At 36.1% G+C, this 6,000-nt stretch overlaps 1 pseudogene; it reads right to left on the bottom strand.

Annotated features, from left to right (window-relative positions):
- Positions 1-1,922: 1,922 nt before the first annotated feature.
- Positions 1,923-6,000, bottom strand: part of LOC114289408 (succinate dehydrogenase [ubiquinone] iron-sulfur subunit 3, mitochondrial-like) — a 48,139-nt pseudogene continuing 44,061 nt past the window's right edge.

Genomic DNA, 6,000 nt, shown 5'->3' with positions numbered 1-6,000 from the left:
AAGCCAGACTAAAAAATTTCAACACAAAAAAGTTGACTACCGTAACTAATGCCAAACAAAGCTTTAAAATCCTTTATAAATGTTAATGTTTAGATGGACTTTTTTTAGGAAAGATAAGATACATTTATATATTTAAGATGGTCTTAGACCAGAGACGAAAAAGAAACAACTTAGCTGTTCTATGTGCCAAATTTACTATCTATCTAGACACTTTAGCAATACAATATATACATAGTTCACATATTTCTAGAATAATATAGCCAACATCTCTTTCTATGCTCTCTCTTCTTCTTTTTTTTTCTCTTTGTCTTGACTAATAATAGGCCAGGGGTGAGCAGCGGATATACCGATCCGCCAAAACCGACCGAACCGAACCAATCCGCCGCATTTTGGACGGATGCGTGATGACGAGCGGACGGTTGCGGATTGATTTTCTCAAATCCGCCAATTTGGCGGACGGATGGCGGATTTGAGATTTTTTGGCCGCAACCGAACCGCCAAACCGCCAAATCGCGAGCACCCCTAGTAATTTATAAGACTTTGTATTTTTAATTTGTTTAAATATTATATTTGTGTTTTCAATTGAAAAAGAGTTTAAATATTCTGTTGAAAAAAAGTTTTCAACTTGAATATATTTTTTGAATTGAAAAAAATAAACGTATTATTCATATATATTTTTTAGTTTTTAAATGTAACTCTAAAAATAATAAATAGAAAATATGATATATGCTGGTTGGTTTTTGTTTTCAAAAACATATGTAGATGTAACAATACAGAGACATTCAATCTCTACTACTGCTCTGTTCATGGTTTTGGTGATTTGAATTGTTATTATATTTTAAGAATCACAGATTGTAATACTTTATGGGAATGAACCATACTTTGATTGTAATATGTGGATGAGACATGCAGTGATCATGATATTCTAAAGTTTCAAACTTTTTTTCTTTGGATAAGGCATACAGTGATTGTAATATTTTTTTAAGTCATTGACTGTAATACTTTCTTTTTCTTTTTTTTCTTTTTTCGTTTGAGGAAGTGCACAAGTTGAATTATGTTGAAAATTTATAAAATTTTAAACCGCCAAACCGATTCGCATCCATCCGCCAAACCGCCAATCCGCTTAATCCATATCCGCCGGATTGGCGGACGGATGCGGATTGATTTTCTTCAATCTGCCAATCTGGCGGACGGATGGCGGATTGGAGGTTCCGTGGCCGCAACCGACCCGCACCCACCCCTATAATAGGCTATCAAAAGATATACATAGTTCACATATTTCTAGAATAATATAGCCAACATCCCATTCCATGCCTTTTTTTTACTTCGAGTCGCTTGACTAATAATAGGCTACCAGTAAATATTGTTACTGCACGAACGTTGTTGACCTTGCACCATCGTAATACTTCTAAGCATGCACGGGGCTTCCGTCATTAGGGCTGATGTTGCCAAAAAACTGATGTTTTGAATCAAGAATTAATGGTTTCCCTTCCCTGCCTGTTTTGATACTTGTCCTAATTTTATTCTTAATGACTTGGAAGTTGCATGTTTGTGGGAGTGCAAAGAATTTTATGCATGTAGTTGTTTCTTCTGCTTTTCATTAGCAGCAATATTAAGGTCTTTGCATGAAGTAATCTGAAAGTACATATAAGAAAGAATAATTTAATGAAATAGAACTAGAATAGAGAGTTTTTTTTTTTTTTTTTTTAATAATCGGGTGCCCGGACTAGATGACAACTAAAACAAAAACAAATGCAAAAAAAATCAATTCTGAATTATAATTTGACTCAAAATTTGTTGAGACTAATGCAAATACTCATATTAATGGAAAGAAATGGTAGTACTAAAAGTCAAAATCTTGATTAACTAGTACAAATGGTAGTATTAAAAGCCCTAATCTTGATTAACAAGCACTAAAAGCCATCATGTACGATGCAGACTAAAACTTGAGTATGTGACGTACAACCTTTAATTTATAATTAATCACAATAACAGGGAAGGAAGAGCAGATTACAAAAGAAAGTGATGTCTTGGTAAAGAGGCTTCTCAGTTTTCAGCCTTTCTTAACTGGTAGAGAAAGTAGATGCTTAGCCTTCATTTTGTGGATTGCACGATACAAACGTTGATGGTCCTCCATCAGTGCCTGCAATTGCTAGTTCGCAAAGTCATCTGGACTGCCAAGGCAAAAAAAAAAAAAAAAAAAAAAAAAAAAAAAAAAAAATTATAGATACAATCATGAAATTGTTATCACACTACTCAAAGTAGAGGTCATTGTACCACCATATATCACCAAATAGATCACGATTCACAATTATAAAGGAACACTTAATAGAAGGATAAATTTTTTTTGTGTGTTAAAAAACAAGAATTTAAAAAATAAATCACCTATGGCAAATCCAACGATAAACGTGTAGCAATGTGGCTGGTCCAAAGAACTCCTCTGGGTTCCACCAGTAGGAAGGGCATGAAGTAGTGCAGCAAGCACAAAGTATGTACTCGTCTAGCCCATCTAGTCTCTTTCTCTGTTTGGGTGTTTGCCTGCATTCTTGGCCATCGTCAGGGGCCTTTCTGGTTTCAGCACGGCTCTATTAACCTGTGTAGTGACAAATTAATAATATGAATAAGTGATTTACCATATAAATAATAAATAATTAAAAAAATAAAATAAGATAGAAGTTAAGCTAATATTGTCAATGATGGTTAATATCCGTGAAGAAGGTTAATAAACAGCGTGTAGCAATTTCTTGTATACTAGATATTCCTGACTAAAACGGCATGCTACAAATGTTCAGCTATAAAGAATAACAGATCCTCTTCTAGAGCAAAATGATTAACTAGAAAATGAAATGAACGGTAAAAATTCAGGCATTTCCATCTATAACATTAGTGTATGTTGAATAAATCTAGTTCACATGTTTCATTTTCTGGATACTCTTCTTGGTACTTTTTTTTGGGGGGGGGGGGGGGGGGGGGCGGGGGGCGGGGCGTTGTGTAGAATTAATGTTTCATAAAAGATGTGTATAATGCCCAAGTTACCACAGGGGCTAGGCACACATTGTAGATAAAGGGGTGTTTTGGGAACATGGTATAGAGTGACTTTTTAGCTTTTAACTAAACTTTTAGTTTTTTTAGACAAATAATTTGAGAACTTGATAAAAAGTTACTTTTGACTTTTTTATTAATATTTATTTATGATGTCGAATCACAATAAAATGACCAAATTATACCAATTCAATTTAAAATATTTACAACTTCATCAATGTAGCATATTTTGACCCATAAGGGGTACAATTGTAATTTTATTAGTAGCTGAAAATCAACTTCCCAAATATCTTTAAATATAAAAAAATTTGACTTTTGACTTTTATTACAAACTAAGAAAAGTAGCTAAAAACCAAGCAGGCAAAAAAGCCACAGTTTGCACAAACGCACGATCATTTAACAATGTTGCTTCTTATATATGGAAAATCTATAACACAGAATCATTTGTTGCCTGTTTGTCAGAATTGGGGATTCTGACTCAATTGGGCCTGCACATGAACGTATTTAAGCCCAAGCTTAAGCCCATTCCTAATTCAAACTCTGATCATTATAAAATCTTGTAACCCAACACATTTAGACAAAAAATAAAATACAATTTTTGTTTGGTGAGCTCAATGCTTTATGATAGCCTCAATAGTGTTAAAAGTCACATTTATGTAACCCTCTGCATTTAGTTGTGAGCTGCACGAGCACAAAATAACTTCTCAAAAAAGTCCAAACTATATTTGGACATGAATTTAGGTAAAAATTTGAAAATGACAAAAAACAAATCCATGATCCTTTCCCTTTTCTTTTTCAAATTTTTACATAAATTTACGAACCAAGCACAACATAAAGGCAATAAGAGGGGAAACCATTTTAAAAATACCAAGCCAGCTCAAGAGGGAAAACAATATAAATAAATAAAAAAAGGGTTTAGGGTTGATTTTTTATATGAATATTCACTCAACGGATCCAAACAAATAAGTGCACGGTTCACATCACAATGAACCTACCAAACATAAGCACGCGCTCTAGTTGAAATGACAACTTGAAAGAAGTCAAAGCCATAAAAAAAAAAAAAAAAACCCACTATGACATTAAAATTAACAGCGAAAACAAGTTAATAAATGTTAGAATAATAGAGAGAGAGGAAAATATTATGTATTGTATATATTCAATCTATCAATTACAATAGGAGAAGCCTGTATATATAGGCCAAGAAATCTAGGTGTATAGGAAACCTAGGTGTACAAGAATACAAGAGTCCTAAGTATAATAGGAATAGATAACAACTAACCACCCCCCCCTCTCAAGCTCAAGGTAGTAAGGCATAAAGTAACTTGAGCTTGGCGAGAAGATCAGAGAAGCGTCCTGAAAGATGAGCTTTGGTGAAGAGGTCAGCGGTCTACTCAGCAGAGGTAACAAAGAGAAGACGAACAGTGCCCCAAGCAACATGCTGACGTATGAAGTGGCAATCTATCTCAATATGTTTGATGAGATCATGGAAAACATCATTATGTGCAATCCGAATAGCACTCTGGTTGTCACAATAAAGATTGGTGGCAGAAGAATAAGAAACTCCCAAATCAGAAAGAAGTCAACGAAGCCACACAAGCTCCTGAGTAGTGTCAGCAAGATCACGATACTTAACCTCGGTACTAGAACGAGCAACAAGAGTTTGCTTCTTACTACACCAGGCAATAAGAGAGGTGTCCAAGAAAAACAGAACCCAGTAGTGGAACGACGGTCAATAGGATCCCCCGCCCAATCTGCATCAGAAAAGGCATGAAGCTGTAAAGAAGACTGTGCGGAGTAGTGAAGACCATGAAACAAAGTGCCTTTGAGATAGCACAAAATGCGAATCAGAGCATCATAGTGTGGAGAATGGGGGGCAGCCATGAATTGACTGACAATGTAAACAACATAAGTAATATCTGGACGAGCAACTGTGAGATAAACAAGACTGCCAATTAGCTGACGATATTTGGTGGCTTTAGATAATAGGGAATCTTCAAGAGGTGTAAGACGAGTCTGAGGATCAACAGGAGTAGTGGCAGTCTTGCAATCGGTAAGGCCAACACGAGCCAAGAGATCAGAAGTACACTTGGCTTGGGTAAGAAAGTAACCAGATGAATCTTAAGAAATTTCCAAGCCAAGGAAGTAGCTAAGCAAACCCAAATCTTTCGTCTCAAACTGGCGACAGAGAAACTGTTGGAGACTAGAAATACCCTCGGGGTCATCTCTAGTGATAATCATATCATTCACATAGAGGAGAAAGAGAATGGTACCACGCTCCGTCTTACGTATAAACAAGGAAGAATCATGGGCACTTGAGGAAAACCCAAAGTCATAAATGGTAGAGCTGAACTTGGCAAACCAAGCACATGGAGCTTGTTTCAAACCATACAAAGCACGACAAAGTTTGCAAACTTTGTTTGATGGAACAGAAGAACCAGGAGAAGGTTGCATATAAACTTCCTCAGTGAAATCACTATTGAGGAATGCATTATTGACATCCATCTGATAAAGACTCCGGTGGAAAGCAACAACCACTGCAAGTAAGCTGCGAATGGAAGTAAGACGAGCAACAAGAGCAAATGTTTCTTCATAGTCAATGTCGTACTCTTGAGTAAACCCTCGGGTGACAAGGAAAGCTTTGTAACGCTCAATGGAACCGTCGGAATGAGTTTTGAGCTTGTAAACCCATTTACAACTAATAGTACTCTTGCCAAAAGGAAGATCAACCACATCCCAGGTATGAGTTTTATCGAAAGCCTGCAGTTCATCAATCTTAGCTTGTTGCCAAAGAAGATTAGAACAAGCTTCTTGATAGGAAGTAGGTTCATGAGAGGAAAAGGTAGTAGAACCAACAATATAATCACGGACAAGAACAGAAGGTTTCCTTACCCGTGTGGAATAACGCTCTGGTAGAGGAGGAACCTCAACAGGAGAAGGTGTATGGCCATTAGCAGACAC

This window comes from Camellia sinensis, chromosome 1, assembly GCF_055761805.1.
Source record: "Camellia sinensis isolate YWXY chromosome 1, ASM5576180v1, whole genome shotgun sequence".
NCBI lineage: Eukaryota > Viridiplantae > Streptophyta > Magnoliopsida > Ericales > Theaceae > Camellia > Camellia sinensis.
The sequence above is the reverse complement of the archived record's forward strand: the minus strand, read 5'-3'. Positions and strand labels throughout refer to the sequence as shown.